Source organism: Dermacentor silvarum, chromosome 7 (assembly GCF_013339745.2).
Source record: "Dermacentor silvarum isolate Dsil-2018 chromosome 7, BIME_Dsil_1.4, whole genome shotgun sequence".
In the NCBI taxonomy this organism is placed as follows: Eukaryota; Metazoa; Arthropoda; class Arachnida; order Ixodida; family Ixodidae; genus Dermacentor; species Dermacentor silvarum.
Genome location: NC_051160.1, coordinates 123,702,670 through 123,730,266, shown reverse-complemented (window position 1 = coordinate 123,730,266; position 27,597 = coordinate 123,702,670). Strand labels below are relative to the sequence as shown.

General features: G+C 45.9%; 1 long non-coding RNA gene across 1 annotated transcript; it reads left to right on the top strand.

Moving 5' to 3' along the window:
* The first annotated feature begins 21,765 nt into the window (after positions 1-21,765).
* LOC125946960 (uncharacterized) lies at positions 21,766-23,923 on the top strand. Its single transcript, XR_007468027.1, has 3 exons — positions 21,766-21,910; positions 23,006-23,094; positions 23,880-23,923. It is a non-coding gene; the product is annotated as an uncharacterized LOC125946960 (long non-coding RNA).
* Positions 23,924-27,597: the final 3,674 nt, after the last annotated feature.

The following is a 27,597-nucleotide window of genomic DNA, read 5'->3' as shown; positions in this document are numbered from 1 at the left end:
ACCAGGCTTGGTATGGTTAAGGAAACGCAGCAAATGAAGAAGCGTACATTTTGCGCTTATTGTAAACAGCAACGCTGAAAAGCTTTCTTCATAAATTATGTACGGTTATTGCGCGCGCTCATGGCCAGCAGCGCGAAACAACTTTATTTGAAATTAACGTGTTAAGTGGTCTGTCAATATCTTTATAATATGCATTAACACCTGTATACGTATATTGTATGTAATAAGTACAATATATATATATATATATATATATATATATATATATATATATGTGTGTGTGTGTGTGTGTGTGTTTGTGTATTAACGTTTTAATATCTAAACACTGCGCCCTGAGGGCGCGCGGCGCGTTGTCATTTCCCGACGACAAAACAAAAAAGTTGTCGCAGTTTCACCTGAAAGGCGAAGCATCAATTGCGATAGCAAATTTGAAGAGAGCTATACGGAGTAATGATAGCAGATTTATCAGCTGTATAAACTTGGACATGCAGCAGCACCGGCAAAACGCAGAACTGTTGTCGACGCCGTCGGCGTTTTGCCCGCGTTCGCTCAAAATGCGTGCGGCGTTGGTGACTGTTGCCGGAGCCTCCGATATAAATAAGCACTTGGTGCCACAGCTAAACGTCGCCTCCCTTCCCTCCCCCCCCCTCCCCACGACCTGTCGCGCGTCGGAAGAAGGCACGTTTGCTCTACATATATGGTGATTGTAGAGGAGGAAAGAGACGCCTACTTCTATAGTGCCTAGAATATACTTTGTAAGTATATTCCAGGCACTATACTACTTCTGCAGCCCTTAAGGGAGCACAGCGCAGAACGTGCGTTTGTTCTCCGCCGTGCGTTCACTCCCCGTGAAAGCGCGCGTCCCTCGCGCCCTTTCACTCGCACATACAGCGTTCGGCGCGCGGCGACGATTTCATCTCCATTGACGTCATACGGAACCTCACGGCGATGGCGACGCCGACGGCAGAAATCTTCTTTTGAGTGTCCATATAATTGCTATCGCAATAAAAAAAAAAAGCAGCGACGGCCGCGCCGTCTTCACGCGCTGTTCCGTGGGCTGGACCCAGGCCACATCGCCCGTCCAATCACTAGGTAAGTGGTTCTTGAGGGAAAGGGAAAGGTTGGCGCTATCTTCTGCAGCCCTTGAGGGAGCACGGCTCAGCGCCATTTCCAATCACTACCTCCAGATGCGCATGCGCGACGTCTGACGAGGTCTCCTCGCCTAAAACCCCTGGATGTTAGAGAGTAGCGACACTCTCCTCCGCAGACGCGCTTTCCTCCTCAATTCACCTCGGATTTCTCCCCTCCCCGGGCCGGCGCGGTGCGCACGGCACGCTGAACCGTCGTTTGGCTCGCTGCAGCCGCATTAGCATCAATGCGCGCGCTTGTTTATTCGGCCTTTTGAAGCGTTGTATGGGAATTTAACCCTTGTGAAACTGTCATGACGAAAGTAGGCTTCCGATAGAACGTCGTGACATTTTTTTTGAGGACGCTTCGATAAATACAATCGCAAGCGCTCCGAAAAATGGGTGGGAGGCAGAGGCCGAGTTGTTTGCCTCTACGTCGCCACTTGGGTTGTCCGTAGCGCAGATGTGTATTGGGCGCATATAATATAAGCTGCGTAGAGTATAAGCGAGAATTTGGTTCATAATCCTGGCTCTTAAAAGGCTCAGACAAGGTAACCAAGAAGAAATGTGATAGTTTACTTAAAGTGAATTCGCCAAAATGAGTGGGCCAAAAGCCTTTGTACCAATGCCACTGTGCAAAATACGTGCATACGTGCTGTGTTTGCGAAACACCCAGCATAGAACTTTACACACGCGCCTGTGTTCCGTCACTATGAAACTACGAGAAATTGCATTCCATCACCTCTGGGAGTACCCAAAGTCTCTAAAAAAAAGGCTGATTGCTCACACGGGAACTTCCAAGACTACGGCACTTGATAATTAACTTACAGACTTCAAGATGTCAAGTTTATCAGAATTGAGGAAGATTATCAGAAGCACGTGCCTTGTACTTTATGAGCATGCGCGAATAATGCATGCCAGATACGTAACTTCGCCACCGTGCGTATGGCTTTTTACTTCACTGGCGGATGCCAAGATATCATTGAGCGGTTGTTAATTGACTGATGTTAATACTTTCGCTGAACCAACTCAAGTTCATATGCCTATATATATATATATATATATATATATATATATGCAGGAAGAAAGATAATTGTTTCATTTAATTTTCGCACGATGAAAATCGCTACCAGTATTTCGTATCTGACGGCACTGAACTACAAAATTATCTAGGCGGCACCGAAGGTTGCGGACCAGGCCGATGGATGGTTAGAAAAAGAAGTACCACGTTAACTACAAAGTATTTCTCCTTGGTGCGCACACACACAGACACATACATACACATACATGCACACGCGTACACACATACACGCACGCACACCATTTCAGAATAGGAGTTACAGCCATTAACTTTTAATTACATACATTTGAAAACGAACGCACGCGCGAGAACACAAAAAAGCTTTGTCACTGCACGAAGAGTCAACAAAAAAGTTAAGCGACTCACTTGAAAAAAAAAGAACAAATATATGCACAGTTATAGGTACTCTGTCAGGCTGTGTCAGAGTCAGGCTGTGCAAAGAGCATTAAAATCTCTATGCAAATTCACCTACGAATATAAGGAAAGCTGTAAGATTCACCTCGCAAAGAACGACATGCTTAGAAGGCGCCAAATCCTTTCTCCCGATGTTATGGAGCCACGGAACCGGACAACGACATTCCGTTCTCCTCGGGAAATAGAAGATAATGCTAGCCCTTTCTCTGACCTGCTGCTGCATTGAAACGCGCAGAAGCAAGGCATTTCCACAGAGAACGAAGCTTAGATTCTCATGGAAAGACGGGAAAACAAGTAAACGCACGTTCGGAGCGGCAGGGCGACCACCACTTGGACAGCGCATGGCGGGCGGGAGAAACTGAAGGCGCGCGAAAGCAAGTTTCGCGCCGTTTTCGGCACGTCAGGATCACCTGATGGGGTAGTATCGCGCGCCGCAGCCATTCAGCGTGTCGGATGCGCCGCCTCCGCGAAAGAGGGGGAGAAAAAGAGGAGATTGACCACGCAGGCGAGGGTGTTGCGGCGTAGATCAATGCGTACGTGTCGCTTCTTTCTAACATCAAGGGGCTTTATCCTCGCCGGCTCGCCGGCGCGGTTTTCATTGTGAGTCTTGTGACTAGCTGTGACACGCGGTGGCAGACACAATGCAGAGGCGCTTGCCGCGCCTGATGCGAACTGCTAGAAATGACAGTGTTGTCGGCCAGTTTGGCGGGAACCGTTACGACGAAGCGGAGCGGTGGAGTTGCCAGGAGGCGCAAACAAAGGTCACTGCTGCATATTTATGTGCTCGTTACGGTTGTTGTTCAGTGAAACCAAAAATATCATTGTGTCGGGTAGGATACCGCTACGCTGCCCTATATATTCTGTTGAATCCAGGCACGCCTGCCAAACTCGCTCCGCGAAGACAATTACTGCTTATATAGTCCGATAGCTTAATTTGAGTAACATCCTTGCGGATTTGTTTTATCCCAGCTACGTTTACTTCTTACGTAAGAGACACTACCGACTTTCTGTCAGATATAATCGATCTCATTATTCCTCAAGGTTCTCTTTTGGTCACACTTGATGTTGCTTCTTTGTATACTAACATTCCTCATTCGGATGGCATCATGGCAGTCGTCAATCGCTACGAAGCAGTAGCACCCGAGAAACTCATCGATAGTGGCACATTGGCAACTTTGCTAACCCTTATTTTAGAACTGAATAACTTCGAATTTGAAGGACAGCACTATGTCCAAGTTAACGGGACGTCTATGGGTACGCGAATTGGCCCCAACTACGCGAACATATTTATGGGTCAGCTAGAAGATAAATTTTTGCTAACCAGGACCTTAAAACCTTTTTATTACAAGCGTTACATTGACCATGTTTTTCTGATTTAGTCTCATGGTGAACAGGAACTGCTTTCCTTCATATCTGACTTTAACAATGCCCATCCATCTATATCATTTTCTCACACGTATTCTGCATCTATTAACTTCCTTGACTATTATTAACTTCACTATTAACTTCCTTGACGTCAGCGTTTCATTGCTAAATCATAAGCTATCTACTGCCTATACAAAAAGCCGACAGACAGATGTCAATATTTGCACTTTGATAGCAGTCACGTTAAACATTGCAAGACGAGCATTCCTTATAGTCAAGCCTTACGTTTTAAAAGAATCTGTTCTGAACAATCAGTTTTAAAAAAATCGCGGTACCTTAAAAAACGCTTTAGTCAAACAAAATTACCCCCCACAATTCATTGACGATGCAATAAAACGCGCAGACGTGCATGACCGAAGGACGCTTCTTTGCACTGCGAACAAACCAACTCCCTCACCTCAGACGATTCTTGTCCTAACCCGATACTGCGTCAATCTCACGTGTTTCGCATGTACTGAAGAAACACCATAATATTTTAATGCAAAGTGAACGCCTCAAAAACATTTTCGCGGAACCACCTAAAGCAGTATACCGTAAAGCTAGAAATATTCGAGATATACTCTCATCATCACCTAAGACTGACTGCCCTGATGCCATCGGATGCCATCCTTGCCGAAAGCCGCGATGTAAAGTATGCCCCTACATGTGCACATCGCAACAAGTGACTAGTACGGCTTCAAATTTTCGTTTAAATATGAAAGGCGATTTCGACTGTGACACTAAAAACGTAATATATATGCTTGAATGTAAGGTGTGCAAAAAACAGTACATGGGACAAACAGAAGGGCCTTTTAGATTGCGCTATAACAATCATGAATCCCACGCTAACACGTTTCCCTACCTGCCCATCTCAAGACACGTGCACCTCCCTGACCACTCATTTGATAAAGTGAAAGTCACGTTACTTGAATCTGGATTTCGTTCAAATGATGATAGAGAAGCCCGTGAATCCTTCGTTAACTATAAGTTTGATACCGTCGCGTGTGGTTTGAATGAGAGCTAGTGTAGGAAAAAAAATCACAGCATATCCACGGGGTGAATGATGATGAGTGGGCGAAGCTCCGGAGGGAATCATCGGATCTCCCGCTTAAGAGGACGCTAGCACAAACGCGTTAGAAACGTGCAGTACTCTCTAGTAAGGGGGAGCGGCCACAGCGTCTTACGCAGCCATTTACACATGCCGGAACATGCACCGCGTTTGCCGACGCCATCACATGACTGCTGAGAGAGTATACCCCCCGTATTCATAAACGCTCCTCGACTTGAACTTGACTTGCCACCGCTTTGGGCAGCGCGTTCGAAACGCGTTGAAGGTAAGGCGGAGAGGCCACAGCGTCTTACACCAGCTTCTTACACGTGCCGTAACGCGCTAGCACAAACGCGTTAGAAAGGCGCTAGAAACGCGGCCTTTCGTTAATGTTGCGTATTTATTGCCATCGTGGTGCGTGTGTCCATGTCCGCTTCGTGGCGTAGTGGGCTAACTCTGCGCGCTCGGAAGCGAGGGGTCCCTGGTTCGATTCCGCGCTACGGACACAACTTCGGAATTTTTTTTCTCATTTTTCTCAGACTGGTTACACACTACGGGTTACACACTACTACTACGACGACGGGGACGGAACGGGTGCCGCTATAAGCAGCTTCGCCCCTAATTGATTTGCCTGTCTTCGTAGCCCGTCACTTGTTTCTCCTTTCTACTAGTACGTCCCTAATCTTTTTTTTTTTGTATGTTTGCTTGGTAACATAGCACATATTGGGTTACGTTTTTTGTTGTCACCTGACGATTGGTTTCTGCACTTCATTCTGTGCTTTTTTATGCTTTGTATTTGTAGATGATGTGTTTGCAAATGCCATCTGTTTATACACGTATCAGCTGTCCTTTGAACGATCGACATGCATTTTGTTCGCCCATATTTATCGTTTATCATGTAAACATATATTCATTCGGTTGATATGCACATGTATATAAAGTGTACTAACGCCATGCATTGCATTCTGATGAAGGCCGGGCCCCGGCCGAAACGTCAATAAATCGCTTCATACGCGCGTCTGCATCGCTGTTAATATTTCCCCGGACCCAGAATCGCTTTTGTTCTGGTATATATATATATATATATATATATATATATATATATACTGAACACTGAAGCACAACCGTTGGCAAGAAAATTTCAGCACCTTACTTATTCTGAGGCTCTGCAGTGCTCTGTTCTTTTCTCTGGTCCCATTTACCAGCACCAGTTTTGTCTCGCAGTATATCACAAAACAGCGTTTACATGAGCGAACTCAATTTAACAGCGTCATTTTGTCCTGAGTGCAGAAAAATAACTGCTGCAAGCAATGATCGCATCGGTACGCTCTCTACTTCTTTATTCTTGAACAGCGAACACTAACGCGAATAGTAGTCTTGACACTTCCATCACATTATTTTCACTATATCATAACTAGGGCACCAAGCTTCTGCAGCTACAGGAGGTAATGAGTGGCAGGCGTTGCAGCGGCTCAAAACAACAAGATGTTACAGCCACAAAGTAATATTTGGAAACGACGCTTGACACCACAACGCTTACCAACTCATCCTTCCAGCCTCTCAGAAAATGCTGCTCGCCGTGCTCAGGATATACATCAACGTCGCCTCCCGATTCGCTGTCCTCGGAGGACGAGGTTGACGAGGCTTCACGCGTGGTTTCTAAAATATGACTATGTTTAGTTGCACTAGCAGTTGTAGTGAATGGTGCTATGTGCCCTGTGTCAGCGCCTGCTTCGCTTTCACGTAAACTTTGTTCACTGGCATCAGTAAAACCTCGTTCCTTGTCCAACGCGGTAGACGAATCCCCAACTGATGAACGTTTTATTAACCTCTATATTGAGCGTATCGGAACGTCGATTGACGGGTCCCATAAGTACTTTACAAATTACCTTTTGGGCGGCAACCGCGAGTGACGCAGGCACAGAGCCTACGGGAGCTTGCACGATAATCTTACGACAAAATTCAGCGCACACCACAGAGTACTACAGTGAACGGCGAATGCGGAGCAGTACAATAGCAGAAGAGACCACAACCTACATTTCGCACGTGCACACGCTGATACCCGCTGGTATGCCTACTGGCTAGACCAATGCGTTGCCAGCCAGCCAGCTGTCTCGACACTACCGACTCAACACTGAAAAGTTAAATCAACGTATGTACAAGTTAAGTGTAGAAAAACGCATTTCAACGTATTAGATATTCATGTGCCACTGACATGGGCTACAAATATTTATTAAAGCTTTGTTTCAGGATTTCGTCTTTTGTTTCTTTTTTTACCATTTTAGACCAAACTTAGCCATATCTAAAAAGTGAGCAGGCAACAATGACACCACCTCTGTTGTTTGCGTTTTTTGTCGCCATTTTGTAGAGATTCAGTTCTTCCCGCCCTTACCTCCTTGCTAGAAGCACGTGCGTTTGTTTTGTAATCCACGGAAGCGTTACATGTCGCACTTTCTTGTGAAATGGGTGGAGGACGAGAAGTGGGACGTATATGCCGTCAATGCCCTGGCCGAGGCGGATGTGGCCTTCCGCTTAATATCCCAGCAGGGATGTATCAAGCAACAAACGCGGAACCGTTCACCGCATGAGCTGGAAAGAAGGAGCGCCACCGGCCATGGCAGTACTTCTTGCCTTCGGTGAGTACATCTAGTGTTTTTTTGACAGCTGTCCCAACTAAAGGCCTGTTCGATTCACTCAGGGCGCACACAACCGGTGTAAAAAAAATTTGTGATTTGCCCAGGATGCCAGTGTAGCGTGTTGCAGGTATCATCAGTCGATCACTAATAAGGGTGTCACGCGGCTCACTTTTGATCGCGATCAAGCCCAATTCGGATGGAATTACTCTATGGCGATTGGTTCATTTCCGCAAGGTGCGCGAGGGAGCCAATCGCGATCACGAAATCCGATCCGGATTGCCCCCGATTGCGATCAGAAATGTAGTACATGCCACACCGGTATAAGATGTGGAAAAAAGCGTCTCATAGAGAAAATGTTCGACGCGACCAGTGTCTGTGCTAGAAGTTGATATTTTTCATAGCTGTGCCCGAGCAGGGCAACGTAACACAGCATAGCCTTGAATGGCATACTTTCATCAAGTTCATTTGTACTCACTCAATGGGGATTTAATCACTGAGGTGTTAATCAGACAGTTGCTGCGTATGAAGAACACGCAAATCGCGTGCTTCCGTGTAGATTCCTTCACTCACGAAACAAAATCTACAAAAGTTAGTCTGAAAGATAATGAAATAAAAATAGCTCTTCGCGACATATCCGTCCTTTTTCCCGCTGCAGAACACCGAAAACAAAAATTACTGTGCCGCTATATTTGGCCTAGAGAACACCTTTTAGGTGGCAGCTTAGAAGGAACTTTCTTTGAAGTCAGTTTTATTTAGATATCTCAGCATAACTGCTGTAACACGACGTTGATTCTGATTGCCTCGCTAGGCTGCTTTCCAACTTTATGAATGTAAAACTTTTAGCTGAGCTGGTGGGTAATCCATCGTAGTAACAGTTGCCCGGGCTCAGAAAACACACTCACATACATGCACCCACCCACATAACACCAAACAAGGGTATTTAAGTGTATTTTTACAAAGGGCTTGAACCCTCTCTTATCTTACATGTGCTTGTGTGATCGGGGGACATTTTTTTTGTGTTTGTGTGTGAGTGCGCGCATATATGTAAGTATGTTTTCTGTGCTCGGGAGCTCTTACCAAAATGTTTTGAATAATTCATTAAAAGTGTGGCTCAATAATTTTCTTTTTTTTCAACAGCTCATTCGATAACATGGAAATACTATTGTCAGCACAGGTGTCTCTAGCAGCAAGTACTTGGTGGCGTTATTGCTGAAAGGTCCTTGTTATTCTTTTTATCCTGATGGCATTTGGTTGGGCAGCTAATATGTGGGCGGATTTATGAAACACTCCTCAAATAACAGCATGGATGGATGGATGGATGGATGGATGGATGTAAAACTTTAATGAAAGTCCAGCATCTACCATTTATTTAACAGGAAATCCACAGCAACTTTAAAAAAAAGAAGGCTCGTCTCCCGTTGAAGGCTGCTGTGCAATCAGATGATCTGCCAACAGAAAACGTGCGTATACCATCTGGTTAAGTTTCATTGACCATCTTGTATGAATCTGAACAATAAGATGAAAATGGTGGATCTGTCACCTATACTTTGATTGAACGCAGATAATATCAAGAGCGTGGTTGGGCAAACGATTGCATGTGAAAAGTGCTTGTGCGCACAAAATTTTAAAATAATAGACATCTTTTTTCCTGTGCCGAAGATGCCCTCTTGCAGCAGAGTTTGTGTCTATACTTTCTTTGGAAAGAATGACTACACAGAAAAGCAGAAGCTCTAAGCTGCAACGGTCTGAGCCTCCAGTTTCTACGGGTGCTTACAAATAATCAGTAAAACTGCATCCGGTTAAACTAGACGGAAACAAATTGAGCCTTGAAAACTGGTTATCTGGATTTATAAAAAACGAGTATTCAGGATATCGGGTTCAAATAACTGGTTAGGCAGATATTTGAACACATTTGGTATTGGGAACAGTTTCTTCAAAAACTTGTATTGTCACAATGTCGCATGCAAAGTGCAAGAATTCATAATCTGTAAAATTCTATGTTTATTACACAGCCCAAAATGTCGCTCTAAATTCTTCAGTTATACTTTACGTGTGCTTTTGCACTTAAAGGGGACTACAAGTCTGTTTTTTCAACTGCGACATCTGCATCTGAACATCCATTAAATATGTGGGGTGAAACTTTGCTAACAATCTGAAGAAGCTTGTGGGGCAGAGTCAAAATAGCTTAGAAAAATTTTTAAATCGTGAAGGATTTCTTGGATACTTCTGGTTAATCATAGAGCCCCCGAAGTTGTCCTTAAATTTGTCGGTGAGTTACTGTAGTAAAGCTGTGCAGTTCTCTGAGACCCATTGCAGCAGTGACACATTTTCATTTGTCACCATTCAGTAATGCACGCAATGCCCTCAGGCCAGAACGATATTACTATGCTGTAAAGCCATATTTCTCATCCTCAGCATTACCATGCTGCTATTACTCTGTAAGGCAGTCATACCTCAGGCTGCATCTTTTCATTGCTTTGTGCTATTTTAAATTTATTTACAGATGGGTGGTGGTGCATTTATTGAAAAACAACATATATGTGTTTGTGCATGTGAAATAAAGAGCAGGGATGTTTAAAGGTTTGATTACATGCTGGCTATTCCATCACACTATGACCAAAAGAAGATGCATGTAAATTTAAGATACTAACCCTCATTTATGACTGTTTGCAAATAAGCTAATTACGTAACAAGGTTGGTACTTAACCAGGCTTATTTAGTCGAAAAAAGCGTGGGCAGGTTTCTGTAGCAATTAACTTTACCAAGGACAATGCCTTTCAGTGTTTTTCGTCTTCGTGAGTGGCCAAGCGATGCTGCGCCTTGTGCATATCATTGAAAGGAGCCATTCAGGAATGCGAAAAGCATTTAAAGGCATTGGTATCGGCAAGAGGCATCGCTAAAAAATAGCGGCTATGTTCGATGCTTTTTCCTACATAAGCAAATAACTTGTTTCTAAAATTGACACGAAAATGCGACGGACCTGACGCAGTATGAGAAAGTGACCATTGGTGGCCGTTGAAACCAGTTAAAGGTTTGTGGTAAAAAAGAACAACGGGACATCCGAATATTCAGATATTGTTTGGTACCTAACCAGGCAGCCTAACCCATCAATAACTTGTGCATCAAACAACTGAATAACCGGTATTCCCATTCTCTTGATTTGATGGTGTCAAAGCAGTTTGTCAACTACCATTGGAAATATTGAATTATGTGGTGTTTCTAAAAAAACCGACATGTTGAGAACTTCATAGAAAGTCTGTGAAAATGAACTGCCGCAGATATTTTTTGTGTGGACGCTGTGGGAGCACCTAAATCAATTGTTCACTCTGTTTTTAGAATATAAACACATTTTTTTTAATTTCAGATCAACCCATGCATTACCTGTGCTGTTCAAGTAAAGCAGCTTCTGAAAGAAAATAAAGCTCTCAGAGGTACCCGCCGTGGCTTCTCAGTGGCTATGCTGTTGGGCTGCTGAGCGTGAGGTCGCGGGATCGAATCCCGGCCACGGCGGCCGCATTTCTATGGGGGCGAAATGCGAAAACACCCGTGTACTTAGATTTAGGTGCACGTTAAAGAACCCCAGGTGGTCCAAATTTCCGGAGTTCCCCACTACGGCGTGCCTCATAATCATATCGTGGTTTTGGCACGTAAAACCCCATATTTTAAAAAGCTCTCAGAGGTGAAGGAGAGCATGAAGCGGACGACAGAGGAGCGCGATCACATTGCTGGTAAATGCCTTTCAACATATGCTGTCACAACATCATAGCGTCTTCCCGTGCCAAATGTCACAACCTTGGTGCTTTATCACTTGCCAGTGCTCTTAAAGAAGTTAGAGACTTTTGAACATAAGGAATAAATTCATGCCACGAAACATTTTTCAAGAAAAAAGATGTTACTTCCGCTCATACCATGTGAACTTTGTCATAAGGCGCCAAACTATATGTTATAAAAGGCACTGGCAAAAACACTGTTCCTTTGTTATGAGAACACAAAAAAATTTTTCAGGATAAGAGAAGCCTCACGCAAAAATGCATTCATCCATCATTCGCGATTTCTAGAATATTTGTACGCCATAAAGTAAAATAACTTGTAGGTAGGCACTTTTCCAGCAAGAGATTAAAGTTTGTATCAGCCAAGGTCTCAGGAACGCTACTACGCAATTACATTTGCTTGGATGGAATATGGCACAATAGGGCACACAGGTGAAGAATTTGAAAAAAAAAACTGATTCAATCTGCTACTTTAACAATGAAGTAGCCATAGAAAAACATATGCAATATCACTGCCTCCTCTGATAGCTCATTAATTTGTTTTTACACTGAGGAACTTTTATTAGAAAAATTTTGTTTAAAGGTAGAAAAACATTTTTTTGAAGTGCTGTTAATTCTGCCGGTCTCGAAATTAACAATATGTCTCATCATTTGAGGAAGCCTCTTGGCGACAAAGAATGCATGAACACGAGCGCTCCTCTGCTAATAAATAGAGGGTAGGCTAAACTGATTCAAAGTTTATTCCTTCAGTGCGGGGGTGCCTACGAGCCTCTTCAGTCAAGCAGAACTGCTAGATTACATGTATTCACATTCATGTCGCTGTCTGCTAATGACCTGCACGTAAAAGCACAGAAAGAAAAGAAGACCTGCTCGGTGTCCTTACACGGCACCAGCCAGTGCATTGACTCTGACGTGTTTGCTGCTTACAACCTGCGCTAAACGAGTTAGAATTGCGCAGAATGCAATAATTAACAAAATTTAATCATTGCATTATGACGACCAAGTTATGAGATCATAATGTGATGAGTTAGCACAATGAAAGCGAGCAAAATTGTTCTGACACATAACATTATAATCTCAAATAGCAAACAATTCGGTGTCAATGCGCTGCCTAGTGTCATGTAAGGACACTCAGCCGGACCTTAGCAGACACCGCCATGCTTGTCAATACAATGTAATCTAGCAGCTCTGCTTCACTGATGATGCCTGTAACCACCCCAGCACTGAAGGAATCAACTTCGGATCAGTTTGGACTGCCCTCTGTTTATTGGCACAGGAACCGTCGTGTTTAATTCTACAGATTTAAATATAGCAAGTGGTTAAATGTAGAGAGACAAGAAAATGAACATACATCCACTCGCACAAAAATTTGGAAAGGGGTAGCGGAGAGCACCATGAAATAAACAAAATGAAAATCGCAGCTTCATGGCATCGTCAATAAACAAAATGTTGTCTATCTCAGTCTTTGACTGCACCACACAGTTGGATAACATTTTGTTTGATAAACTTTTTAGAGCGCAAACAAGAGACACGGCACAAAAGAGAAGTGAAACACAGGACAGGCGCCTGGACAGGTGCCGTGTCTCCAGTTTTCGCTCTAAAAAGTTTATCAAGTATCCACCAGTAGGCCCACAAAAAGTTCTTCTAAAACATTTTTTATTGACATGCCATAAGCTCTCATTTTCAATTTATTTCATGGTGCTCTCTGTTACCCCTTTCCGATTGTTTGTGCGAGTAGCTGCATTTGCGTTTTTTTTCTGTTATCCTTTGATCTCTTGTTATATATCAAACATGTAGCAGCATCCTCATTTGAGTACAGGAAAGCGCAATAAATGTAACATTGTGAGGCAAGACAGAGGGCACAAGCACTACTGACAACGCTTGATTGGAAAATTTTGCTACAGCAGCATAATGCGCGCATGCGCCCAAGACACCCCGAAACAAGCAACAAAGCAGGCGCAAAAACAAGGAGATACGACAACAATTTCGAACCACATGTGCACGATCTCTTCATGAAACATGATAATTGAGAAGAATGTGTACTCTGTCAACTGCGCACTAGAGGCATAAAAAACAATACAGAAGTAAATCAACCAGCTTGGCTACGCCTAGCCATAAATCGCGCTTCTTTGTTTAAATGTGCCACCGAAGTCATGCTAACGCACATATGAGATCCAGAATTTTCTATTAACAGCGCTTCCAAAAGCTTGCATTCTAGTTTAGTTTTTCTACAGTCTACAACTCCTGCCTTCCTCAACTGCAAATAGCAACATCAACTTTTTGAGCGTACAGCAAGATTCGACCCTTCTCCTTCATTCAAAACACTGGCTCTGGTTCAAGCACTGGCCAGCCTGTCCCAAGTAATCATGACCGCAGCTTAAACGAATTCTGTACGCAACAGAAGTAGCGCATGGGACATACTGATATTCGTGTTTCTTCATGCAGTATTTCGTTATTTGACTGCCCATCTCGCGTTTGCATGGTTTTGCCAACTTTCATGGCACAGAAAACAAAATCCCCTCCATTCTTCTCTGCGACTTTCCGTAAGTTGTGCAAAACGTTATGCACATATGGCACAACCTCAAACAAATACCTCTTCTGCGGGGTACCTAAAATGTCTACTGCAGGATCTTTGCGCAGCTGATTAAGGAGCGTTTTTGCGACAGCTTAAAGGAGCAGAAGCTAGAACTCAGCTGAGTTCTAGCTCTGCTAAAAAAATGTTGTAGCAAGCTTGCTACAACATTTCTGCATGGTGACCGAAGCTTTCTGTTATCCTGTGTAGGCAAGACTTCACAAGAGCCGACCTGAAATATGATTTTGCGATTCCCCTTTTAATCAGTTTCGAATGTGAGGAATTGAAGGGTAGAATAGCTTTCTTCGATCTTGGCATGTAGTCCAGCAGATGTGGTCACTTTAATTAAAATGTATGCAAAGGGCTAAGAACTGAATGGAATGGGCCTGCTGGAGCTCAGACGTGAACTTGGCGAGGAAGAACACTTGCTAAAAACTTCTAAGACTGAAATAGCCACTAACAAGACGTGTATCGGTGCGTCTGAATTTAAAATGACTGAAAAATGGTCTTTGTGTCAAAACACCTTTACTGCACCTATTTCAGCTGCATCGAGCTCACGTGCGTGCAGTTTGACTGTGGTGAAATCCAACAGTGCCTGTCTGTTGTGATTTAAGTGTGCACTAAAAAAACCTTACACGATTAGTTTCATAGTTTCATAACTGATTTATTTTGCATTTTCAGAGGCAGCCATATTGGTGAAAAGGTTCCGAAAGACCCTGGGAAAGGCTGAAACCCAAACAGAAAAAGCAGCTGAAGCTGTTCTTGCTTTCCCAAAGGTAGATATATCTATCCTATCCTGCCGTCTTAGCTAGTGCCATAAATATATGAAATTATACTGTGAGAAAAATGAATTTTTTGCACTATCCTTTATGTTCTCTGCAAGCTCCAAGTCTAGCAACTGTTCCAACATCCACATTCTTTGGTATTTATGTATGTGTAGCTCTAGGAGTGTTAGCGAGTGCCACTCAGGCCAATCCAGTGGATGTGGAAAATTCTTCTGGCCAATGGTAACACGTAGTATGTGAAGTTTATCAGTAAGCAGCTGACCAATAAACTCTCGTGTGTTATTTGAAGGCATCAAATCGGCGTGATTCAAAACCCTTGCTATGAAATGAACGACAAAGGGAACTGAATGCCCACTTTTGTGAGACGCATTCATGTGAAACCAACAGATGTGCCAAGTATAGCAGAGGGGAAGTTATCGTGTTTTTCTTTAAGTGTAGAAATAATAAAGGAAAATGAAAGTGGAAGGAAAAAGATACCGACGATTACAGTACTCCCTAATGTGAAATATTAGCGTAGGCCTATACGTGTTTTCATTTCGCGATATTTTTAGGAAAAGAATTTGAGAGAGACATGTAGTAGAGTCGGCAATTGTCGTATATCTGATTTGCGGGTCAAGCGCGTCGGCTTTTATACATGACTCATCGAAGGTTCCAGTGTAATCGCTGGTGCCTCTTGGCTTCCAGAAAGTGCTACACAATCAGGAACAATTGCTAACTATGGTAATCGAAACAAGACAAAACAAGCGCGAGTGATGGGCTAACGTGAGCAGACGATCGTACAAATCTAGTCGTTCGACTGAGACCAGATACAAGTACGCATGGAGTGGTCGGGCGGGTCCGCATGAAACCAGTTTCCAGCACGCATGTCACTGAAGGAGCCGCTCTCATTGGCCTGCGCTGCTCGCGGCTCACGCCTTTCATCTTTTGCTGTTTTGCTCATTCGGTCGGTTACGCCGCCACTGATGTTCGCTGCAGTGAACGGCCATTAAGAGCTGCGCTCTAAAAACAACTTGTGGCTGTAGGTCATGTCAGTAACTGCTGCAGATTACCCCATTGTTTAGGTCCTTCAAACTGCTATTTGTTCCTAGATATGAAGCTGCCAGCAAATTATCAATCTCTTGCTCTGCAGAAGTGTATGGGCTATACAGCTCCCAAATGATTTTTTTATGTTCCCAGGTGGACATAGGGGGGCGGGGCGTCACTGTAAAAAAAAAAGGCCTGCTCGAGAAACTGAGCCGTGCCTATGAAAGTGGCCCTGGCAAATTTGCGAGGGCTCTTTTGCGAATTGTCTTTACAGAGGATGAACTGCGGGGGAGTACACTGCTGGGTGGCCAAAGTAATTTGCACCTTAGCTAACCACTCAAGGAGGCCTTGGACCCTGTTCGCGTTCAAGCTGTGATATGTATGTCAATCTTATTGTGGGTGCACCTGCAAATTGCAGCCTTGAACGATTATTTTTAAAATTGGCAGCTCCTCATGCTGTATTTAGTAAGAGATATGCAAAAGAATAGCTGGGCAGCCCTCTTGGTGTCTATATGTGACTGATTTGTTTTTTGCAGTTTGGCTTACTTACTCTCTTTGTTCTACGTACTCATATGGTTCATTACTTACATTTATATGAGCAGTCATTGCATGTAACACATGCCAGCTGGTGTAGTGCTACGCAAGTCACGCCCCAGTGCATGCAAAAACAACTTTTGAAGTATTCGCACTCTTTCATTTACTGTAGTGTAAGGCTGCTAAACCTCGGCACTTCTCCTTTAGCTATTTCAGCGCATTGACATGAAAGGGTGTTCAGCCATGGCAGCGTATTCACGAAGATTGCACAGCCACTCGTCCGCAGTCTTCGAACACACCTAGTGTTGGAATTCGTGTAATATGACGTTTTAGGAAACGCATGGAATGAAGAGGCCATAGCATTCACTCCCTTTTGTTTGCAGTGTTGTGATGGCGAGTGGTTGCAGTCATCGAGTGACATTTGTTCATGTTTGCCTGTGTGAGCACGCATGGCACGATGCTTGCTAATTTAATTAGTTAGCGAATATTTAGTGCAATTTATACATCCGCTAAAACTACAAACCATACTTCCTTATTAGGATTGTTCAAGCACATTTACAAGAAGGACATGCGAGTGGACGCACACAAGCGCTAGCTTGAACCAATGCTCTATTAGCAACGGGTGCACAGTTTTATATGCATGCAAAATACGCTTGCGTGCACGGTAAAGGGCTTTCTGCACTCTAGATCACGTTCAGAAAATAGTTATTTTCTTGACAAAGCAATTCAAAGCATGCTCGCACACTTCTCACTTAGACTTGCTATTTTTGCTGTTTTATCATGCAATCTTAAGTTTACCTCACGAACAAGGCTTCTCAACCTTCGTGTAGTTGTGTGACACTTTGCTGTCACTATCACTTCTTCCCCTTTCATGGGAAACTGCGACTTTTTGTCACTGAAGTTTGTTTTTACCAATTTCTCGATAATTTTCTCATTTGCACTCGCTGTTCCGGGTAAAAAAATTGTGTCGGTGACAATTCAAAGCATAAAAGGTCGAATTTCATTGAAATAAATTTCTATTTAGTGAAGTGCTGATTTTACTGACTTTGCTATAACGAGGGGTAACTGTACCTGTAAATGAATTATATAAAAGTTCACTCAATAGCTGCTAACACATCAATCTGTGTTTCCGGCGTGGCAAGGAGCTTCGTGTCATTACTGAGACATTTGCCTTCATTCTGTCCCCACAATTAACAACATTATGGTGCGCACCTGATAACTGCAGACCCTGACTCAAAGCATAGCTGAATGACTGTGTGATAGGACAATTTGAAGGCACTGTGCAAAGTTGCATTGCAGATACCTCAAAGCATGAAAGCTGCCTAGTGTATGTGCAGCCACTGAATGTTTTCACAGGAGAGAGAGAGAGAGACAAACAACTTTTATTGAAAACGGCAAGTGTAAGAGGAGTGTATCTCCCCTTCCTTAGATGGCGGCCAGGAGCCCTTGGTTCCTAGCGGCATCTTCGGCTTGCCTGATGACTTGTAGTTGGTGCTCGCTGTCTGAACTGAGCAGCGCGGTCTCCCACTGTTCCGCGTTGGTATATGTGTTGTTTGGCTCCTCCACTATGTTGGGGCAAGCCCAGATTATGTGTCTGAGGTCCGCCCGCTGATTGCAGTCTTTGCATTTATCTGAGTTGAGCTCTGGATAACAATGATTATAAGCGATCAGGTTTAGGAAGGTGTTTGTTTGTAGTAGGCGCGATGTTGTCGCCTGCTGTTTATTTAATGAGGAGTGTGGTGGAGGGTAATGCTGCCTCCCTATTCTGTTGTGTTTGGTAATTTCATTATATTTGACCACGCGGTCTCTCTCCGCACTCGGGCCCCGCGTTGCTCCTGCTCCTGCTCGGTTCGCTAACTCTCGAGCTAGGATGTGTACGGTTTCGTTGCCCGGGAGGGAGTTGTGGGCCTCAATTTCTTTTTACGACTTACCGCTGTACTCAAGAACGCAATTTAAGTTAAACCCCATGTTTGGCTTGATCTCAGTGACGCCTGGCGTGAACGTGCCCAGGGCACTCACGGCTTTTCTCCGGTGCGTTTACGACACGCGTCACTTAAATCAAGTCAAGCATGAGCTTCATCCTAAGTTGCGTTGTTTAATACGGGCCTTACAGTAGCAGTGTAGCCTGCATTTAAGCATAGCAAGTTATTCTTTTATTAGACATAGTGCTTGTCACAAACAAGATTAGGTTTGCAAATTCTGATGCTTTGGTAGTTTAATACTGTATTTCTTTTTCAGACTACACATGCTCCAAGTTCCCTTCGGCCAGCATCTCGTACATCAAGAATAGTCTTTCTTCAATACTCGCAAGGGAATTGAAAGAAACGACTGAAATAAACTGCTGAGCCATTGTATCAAAAGAACCCCGATTCATGTGCTTTTTATTAGTCACGAAGTTGGAAGTTTCTTTTCCATAACATTACAGGGAAAGAGGCCTTGGAATGGAAATCCAGGAAATGCACCTTGAAGATGTCAGTGGAGAATATCAAGATTTATTAATTTCATGTTGCATTCCACTTTACAATCCATAAGTTAACGGTGTATTCCACTTTACATTTCATGGAAGTACAATGGTTCTTCCATGGGAATTTCATGGAAGTACTATGGTTAATCCATAGGAATTTGATTGAAGTACTATGGTTCATCTATGAGAATTTCAGAGAAGTACAATGGTACACCCATGGGAATTTTATGGAAGTACCATGGTTATTCCATGGAAATTCTATATGAAATCAACGCAATAACTCGTAAAAGAAATTTCATTGGTTCCACGGTGGCCACTTTTAAATACTGCTCAACAAATATACAATGAAGGGCCAATGGTATTTCAGCAAAAATTTTGTTGATTGAGCAACAGGAAGTCAAAATAATGCCTACTAGAACACAAGAATGTCCATAACGGCCGACTTCTCAGCAGTGCAGGTGAGTCATCCGGCTGTTGCATACTCTTGTACTGTTTACTGCTTCCTGTAATGCATCTTCAACAGCGCCATCCGACCCTCTGGCCACCCAGATTATCACATCATCGGCAGAGGGGACGTGCTGCACGTTCGGAAGTTTGTCGAGGAGCGGTGGTTGCTTTGCCATGGCCATGCTGAACAGGGTGGGTGAGAGAACCGAAGCCTGCGGAGTACCTCTTCCGGAAAGCTTTATGATCTGTGACCGAATTTCACCTAGGCCGATGGTGGACGTGCGGTCCGATAAAAAAGCTCGGGCGTAATCGTAGATGCGCTTTCCGCATCGGGAGGAGGAAATATTGTTTAGAATGAGGTCGTGGGAGACGTTGTCGAAGGCCGCCTTCAGGTCGAAAGCCAGGATTGCTCTGGTTTGAAGCTGTACTTCACAACATCCTCCTGTAGCAGCATGTCCTGCGCAGAGAGACCTGATCGATAGCCGAATAAGTTGTTGGGGAAGAGCTGGTTGACCTCGAGGTAAGATTGGAGGCGCATAAGGTCTACATGTTCGAAGAGTTTGCCGATACACGAAGTCAGTGAAATGGGTCTGAGACGCGGGCTTCCCGGGTTTCGGAATTACGGTAATATTGGCGTGTTGCCATTCTTGTAGAAGCGTGTCGTTTTTCCAATTGTCGTTGTAGTATGCAGTGAGTTTCCGGGTGGCCTGATCTCCGAGGTTGTGTATTAGGGCATAATGAATGCCGTCTGCTCCGGGCGCCGTTTTACGGCTTATGCCGTGTAGGGCTGCCCTCACTTCTGCCTCTGTAATATCGGCGTCCGAATGGGTTTCTTCATCGTGCGGATAATCTTTGTACTCTGGTCGGTGAACTGTAGCTATATATCTGTGTTGCAGTGTCTGGAGGAGAGCGTCGTCATCCATTGGTTTTTTGTGGATGATAGTGCGGACGGTGTTGGTTGTGTGCGTTTGGTTGAGTAGTGCTCTGAGGAAGGACCATGTTTTCGATGCACTTAGTGTGCCATTAAGGCGATCGCAGAGGTTGTGATATCGGCATGTACTATACGTGCCGATAAGTACAAGTTATATCAGTGTTGCCCTCTCCCGATCCAGGCATGTATTTAAAGCCTTGTTCAATAAACAGGACATAATTCTTCCCGTTACGGCCGGACTGTCAGGATGGCCCAACGGCGCCGAACGATACATGGTGTTAGAAGTTAATCGAAGCTAGCGCCTAAACAAGTACAGCATGGATTGTTAGAAACCACCGTCCCGTCCCCACTACGTACTAAAGGGGATATCAGCAAGAACTGGCAGCTATTCAAGCAGCGCTTCGAGTTGTACTTGACTGCGTCGGAGCCCAGTGCGAAACCTCGAACACAAGCATCAAAGACAGCGCTCCTCTTAAGCGTCGTAGGTGAGGAAGCTACAGAGATCTTTAATACGTTCGACTACCAGCAAAATGAGGATAGCAGCGACTACAAAGCAGTCGTGCAGAATTTCCATGCATATTTTGCAGGACAGAGTAACGAAGTCCACGATCGCTATGTATTTCGTTCAAGGATTCAGACGCCAGGAGAACCTTTGAACATTTTGTAAGGGATCTGAGGACTCAGGCAGGAGCGTGCAACATTGGCAGTCTTAAGGAGTCTATGGTCAGGGAGCAGATCGTGTACGGGACCATAGACAGCAACCTTCGAGAAAAGCTGTTAAGGGATAACAACTTAACCCTGCAAAAGGCAGAGCTGACATGCAAAGCCGCCGAAGAAGCAGCAGTGCATCAAGAAATCTGGGTTAGCGAACATAAGCAAGTAGATCCGGTAGGCGTGGCTCCCAATCGCAAATCTTTTCCATCAAAAGAAGAACCCGCCGTTTCCAAGTGTCTGAAGTGTGGGCGCAGGCATGCACCACGAAGATGTCCAGCCTTCGGGCAGATGTGCAGGAAGTGTCATAGGCGTAACCATTTCGCCATATGCTTCAAAGCCTCATCGGAAGTTCACGCGCTCCTAGGCTCCGAAGACAGTTTTGACATTCTGGACGTGTCAAATCTGGGAAATAGTCGACACGACTGGAAAAAGTCGACGCGATTTCATGTTAAAAACGTGCTAGTATACCTAAAAGTCAACACTGGAGCACGAGCAACTTTGCTGCCATTGGGCTGCTACCTCAAGATGCGTCCTAAACCGCCGCTGAATCCAAGTAGCATGGTGTTGCGTTCGTATGGAGGAAGTGCATTTCAGCACATCGGGGTCATACGTACCGAAGTCACACTGAATGACTCGACCTCAGTACTCGATTTTTTCGTCGTCCGGAAGGGGCGTCAAGCGATTCTCGGACTTCAAGCATGCCAACTGATGGGACTTGTGCCGCATGTACACAGTGTATCCAAGAGCAGCCCTGAAAGCATCTTCAACAAATTTCGCCATCTGTTTACCAGAACCGGGTGTGTGCAACGAGTATACAAGATGGTGTTGCGTGATGTCACCGTTCCCGTCGTCCAGGCCGCAAGGCGTGTTCCAGTGGCCTTACAGGAACCCCTCAAGATGGAACTGGACCGCATGCAACGTGCAGGCATTATCACGAAAGTGACTGAGCCAACAGACTGGGTGAGTCCTGTCGTTATTTTTCGAAAGAAGGACGGGAAAATCCTAGTGTGCATCGATCCACGAAACATAAATGAGTGCCTAAAACGAGAGCATTACACAATGCCTCGCAGAGAAGATATAGAAGCAGATCTCGCCGGCACGACAGTGTTTTCGCGCCTGGATGCAAACTCTGGATTTCACCAAATCCCTCTAGATGAAGAAACCTCCAGAATTTGTACCTTCGCATCACCTTTCGGCCGCTACTGGTTTATGCGTTTACCCATTGCTATAGCATCTGGTTCAGAGGTTTTCCAGAGAACGTTGAATGAAATTTTTGAAGAAATTCCCGGAGTTAGAGTGTACGTTGATGACGTGCTTATCTCGGGTGCATCCATAGAAGAGCATAACGAACGCCTAAGGTCGGTGCTGCGAGCAGCTCATCATGCCGGTCTAACATTGAACCCAGAAAAGTGCACGATTGCTGTCGAAAAGATAGATTTTCTCAGGGACGTAATTGACAAAAATGGCATGAGGCCAAGCCCATCCTTGATAAATTGCATGTTGCAAATACCAACACCGGTGGACAAGCTTGCGGTGCAAAGAATGTTGGGCGTCGCCAATTCGGCAAGTTCTTGCCGTCGCTCACTGAAAGAACAACACTACTGAGGGGTCTGATCAAAAAAGACCTCATTTTCGAATGGAGAGTCAACCACGATCAAGAATAGAAGCATTTATGCGACAATTTGAGCAAAGCACCTTTTCGATCAATCTTTGATCCTCAGCGGAAAACTAAAGTGTCGTCCGACGCGTCGCGAAACGGGCTTGGGTCTGCTTTGTTGCAATGCCACAATAACACGTGGAAACCCGTCGCGTACGCGTCGCGAGCGCTCAGCGAAACGGAGCAACGATATTCACAAATCGAAAAGGAAACATTAGCTTTGCTGTATGGCTGCGAAAGATTCCATCACTTCATCTACGGCCGCAAAGTAACTACAGAGACCGATCATCGGCGCTTGATTGCCATCGCTCGAAAACCAATGGGCGATATGCCGCCAAGGCAACAGTGTCTTTTCCTACGTCTGCTGCGTTATGACCTTGACTTGCAATTCATTCTAGGGAAGCAGCTTGTCCTCGCCGACATGCTTTCGAGAGCCACAAGCAGGCAAGCGGGTGACACCGACAGCGACGACGTAGAGCTCCACGCAGTAAGTGTGATGTCTTCATTAGTGAGCGACCAGACTCGGAAGGGATTGGCAGCAGAAACAGAAAGGGACGAACAGCTTAAGGAAGCACTGAAGAACCTAGAGTCCGGAGGGGATATCAATGGTCAATGGAAGCCATTTCAAGTAGAACTATCCCAAGTTAAAGGAGTACTATTGAGAGGCTGTAAGGTGGTAATACCCGCTACTATGAGGCGTGAAATGCTAGAACGCATTCACCAAGGCCACCTAGGTGTCAAAAAATGCAAAGCGAGAGCCAGGTAGCTTGCTTTTTGGCCTGGAATGAATCAAGATATAGAATCGTTCAACTATAAATCTGCAGCATGCCGAAAGTACACCTAAAAACAGCCGACAGAGCCCGTTATGATGCGCCCGGCGCCACCCCAGCCATGATACCGTGTAGGGGAGGACCTTTTCGAATACGGCGGTAGAGCATACTTGTGCGTTTACGACACGCTTTCCAACTTTCCCGAGGTGGACTTGCTCAAAGACACATCTTCGAGAACTGTCATAGAAGCAGCAAGTACACGTGCAATCTTAGCCAGGTACGGCGTGCCAGTTGAACTTTGTACCGATAATAGCACCCAGTTCACAAGTCATGACTTCGCGGCCTTTTCTAGATTATACGATTTCAAACACGTCACTTCAAGCCCGGGATACTCTTAGTCAAATGGTCTCGCGGAAAAGGTGTGCAAGTTGTTAAGCGCATTCTAAAAAAAAAAAACTACTGCCGCGAAACAAGACTTCCGGCTTGGACTGCTCGCTTACAGGACGACACCGATGGAGGGCGCCCCTTCACCTGCCGAGGTGTTACTGCAGGTCCGAAAACATCGCCAAAGCAACACTTGGAAGAGGACACTAGTGCCGCTGGGAACAGGCAACACCGTTCGGGTTAAAATAGGGTCATGGGCAACCAAAGCCCAAGTCCTCGAATCGTGCAACACTCCCAGGTCATATCACGTGGTCACAAAGGAAGGAAGGGTGCTCCGGCGCAACCGCCAGCACCTACTGCCGACCGGCGAAACCTTCCGAAGGCGTACACGTTCCGACAGCGTTGAGGACTTCGGCGAACAAAATGCTAATTATGCTAATTGCAGTGGTGGACCCGCCTATCCACTTGCACCCAATGCGGCAAGCACCACAGCAGCATCGAGATGCTCGACAAGACGACGGCGTCCACCCCAACGGTTGCCCTATGACGGAAACTTTGTGCAGGTGTCGTGATTAGCCTCAAGGCGGCGTGCAATGAACGTTGCCGCTTGAGTACACTGTTCTATTTGTTAACCTTCTGATGGAAACTTTTAACTGTTCTGTTTTTTGTTTTCTCAAACGAAAGAGGATGTATCGGGTGATATCCGCATGTACTACACGTGCCGATAAGTACAAGTTATATACGTGTTGCCCTCTCCCGATCCAGGCATGTATATGAAGCCTTGCTCAATAAACAGGACATGATTCTTCCCGTTACGCTCGGACTGTCAGGATGGCCCAACGGTGCCGAACGATACAGTGCCAATTGCTATTATGGAGGTTGATGGCGTATTATTCCACTTCTGCTGTGATCTGTGCGATCCTTTGTTTCAGCCTACAGTTGTGCTGATGCATCTTCCATCGTTTGGTCAGGCTTCTTGGCACTTCCCAGAGGTGGAGCAGATGTCTCTCTACATCCGGTGTCTCCGTTGTTGCAGTGAGTTGCTTGGTGGCAGCTTGAAAGTCTGCTTGTAGCGGTTGTATCCACTCCTGCAGGGAGGGTGTATCCTGTTGCTCAGACTTGCGTCTCTTGTGTCGAAAGGCGTCCGAGTTCGTTATATTGACCTGAGATAGGCTGGCACCTGCGGCCGCCGGCCACTGCAACGAGAACGACGAAGTGTGTTCTGGAACGCGCGCTCCCCGAGTGTCAGCCAAGAATTCGTGACATTTTCTGGTGGAGTTGCTGGGTAAATGATACGATCACCCGAGACGCAGCGTACTCCTGACTCGTCACCAGTGCGTATTCCGACAGAGCTCACCCCGGTACACGTCCGTACCAGCCGTCGTTTTCAGGGGCTCCAGCCACAGCATGGTCTGCTACCTGATCCTACCAGCACGATGCACCAACCGTCTACTGCTGCGCTTGCCAAGGCGACGCAGATCCTTTTACAACAGCCGCAAACACCCAAAGTGTTCCACGGAGGTGCTCTTGAAGACGTCGAAGACTGGCTTGACCACTTCGAAAGGGTTGCCGAATTCAACGATTGGTCCCAAGAGCGCACGCTGCGTAATGTGTACTTCGCTCTCGGAGATTCCGCTAAGACGTGGTTCGAAAACCACGAGGCGACACTGACATCGTAGGACGAATTTCGTCGGCAGTTAGTTGCCGCCCACACCAGCTGCCGACAGAAAGGAGAGAGCGGAGTTGGCGATGCAGCCAAGAATTCAAGCCCCTAATGAGAGCGTCACGACGTACATTGAAGATATGGCTCGGCTCTTCAGACGTGCAGACGCTTCAATGCCCGAAGACAAAAAAGTTCTACACCTAATGCGAGGCGTAAAGCAGGAAATCTTTGCCGGCCTTAACCGACTATGCTTGCAGCCTTTCTCACTGAAGCCACTGCAATGGAAAGGGCACTACAACAGCGCGCCAGGTAGTACAATCGAAACGTGACTGCAATTTTGAGTGGCGTCTCTAACGTGACACTGGGAAGCGACGTCAGCGACCCGAGAGAATTAATAAGAGCGGTCTTAAGAGAAGAGCTCCAAAAAATGCAGGCGGTCAAGTCCCCTCCCCGGTCGCGCAACTTCCTGTGGCGGAGATGGTGCGAGACGAGATCAGGCAAGCCATCCAAGTTCCTGAACGCTTCGGGGCACCGCAGCCGCAGGAGCAAGTTAGGATGACTTATGCGGAAGCCGTACGACGTTCCTCGCTGTGTAATACCTCAAACGTCGTGCGCACCACGGAACAGACAGAAGTCGGGTTCAGCCGTCGTAATATGCCGTTTATCAACGAGTCCAGGCCAAGAAAGAGTGACGTCTGGCGCGCTCCTGATCACAGCCCGCTCGGTTTTCATCGCGGCGAAGCCGGCCATATCTACAGGACGTGTCCCTACCGACGCGTGGGTCTCCGTGCGTTCTCTCCGAATGCGCCGCGTCCACGACCTGGTGAGCGTCCGGTGGAGATCGAGAGCTTCCTGGCGATTCGTCCCAATTTCTTCGAACATCCAGGGCACTAGCCTCGCTCTTCGTCACCGGCTCCGTCACGATACCGGTCGCCAAGTCCTGCCTTCCGTCGAGATGCCCCTAGGCGCCGTTCGGCCAGCCCTGCAAACCGGGAAAACTGAGTTCAGCGCCCTCCGGAGGTGAGGCCGCTTGACGCCGAGTGTTCCGAATATCCTCCATTACGACGCAAGCGACGACAGCGACGACAGCGACGACAACAGACCGACGTTCAAACGCACTGAGGCAATCCAAGGCACGTCGTAACATCGGATATACCAGTCAGCATAGACGACGAAGTCACAGCTTTAGTCGACACTGGCGCGGACACCTCTGTTATGAGCCGAGAACTTGCCGCTAAACTGAAAAAAGTTTACACGCAGTGGACTGGGTCGCAGGTCCGTACTGCCGGAGGACACCTCTTAAATCCCGTGGGCAGGTGTACAGCACGAGTGAATATTCGCGGCTTTACGTACGTCGGAGATTTCATTATACTGCCGAGCTGTTCGAGAGAGTTGATCCTTGGAATGGACTTCCTGCAGGCTAATGGAGCCATCATTAATTTGCAAGAGTCGCGGGTAACGTTTTCGACAGCACATACCATAGCAAGCAACAAGTATGACAGTCATGACGACGCCTTGCGCATCGTCGACGACAACGTCACTTTACCGCCGAGGAGTAGCGTATTCGCCCTTGCAACCTGCGACGCGTTCGACGACAATGAGGGCATTGCCGAGGCAAACATTTCGTTACTGCTCGAACGGTATGTCTGCATAGCTCGAGGCCTTGTTCAGTTGCAGAGCAAACGGTCACTAGTTCTTCTGACGAACTTCAGCAACGAGTTTCAGCACGTCCCTCAAGGCACGGCTGTCGCCTTTCTCAACGAAATTTCGGACTTCTCCGACGTCGGCACTTTAGAGGTGACTTCACCGGACATGACAGATGCTACCACGCTTAGCAGCCGCATTCACATTAATGCCGGTTTGTCGGAACAACAGAAGCAACGACTATTAGGCCTCGTGAACGAATTCTCTAGCTGCTTTTCTACAGGATCTAAAGTTCAGCGCACCTCCGTTTCGAAACACCATATTTTCACCGAGGAATCGGCGCGCCCAGTTCGTCAGCATGCATATCGCGTGTCGCCAATGGAAAGAGGCGATTAAACGCCAGGTTAAAGAAATGCTGAACGATGACGTTATTCAGCCTTCGACAAGCCCGTGGGCGTCCCCCGTCGTTCTGGTAAAAAAGAAGGACAATGCATTACGTTTCTGTGTCGACTACAGACGGCTTAACAAC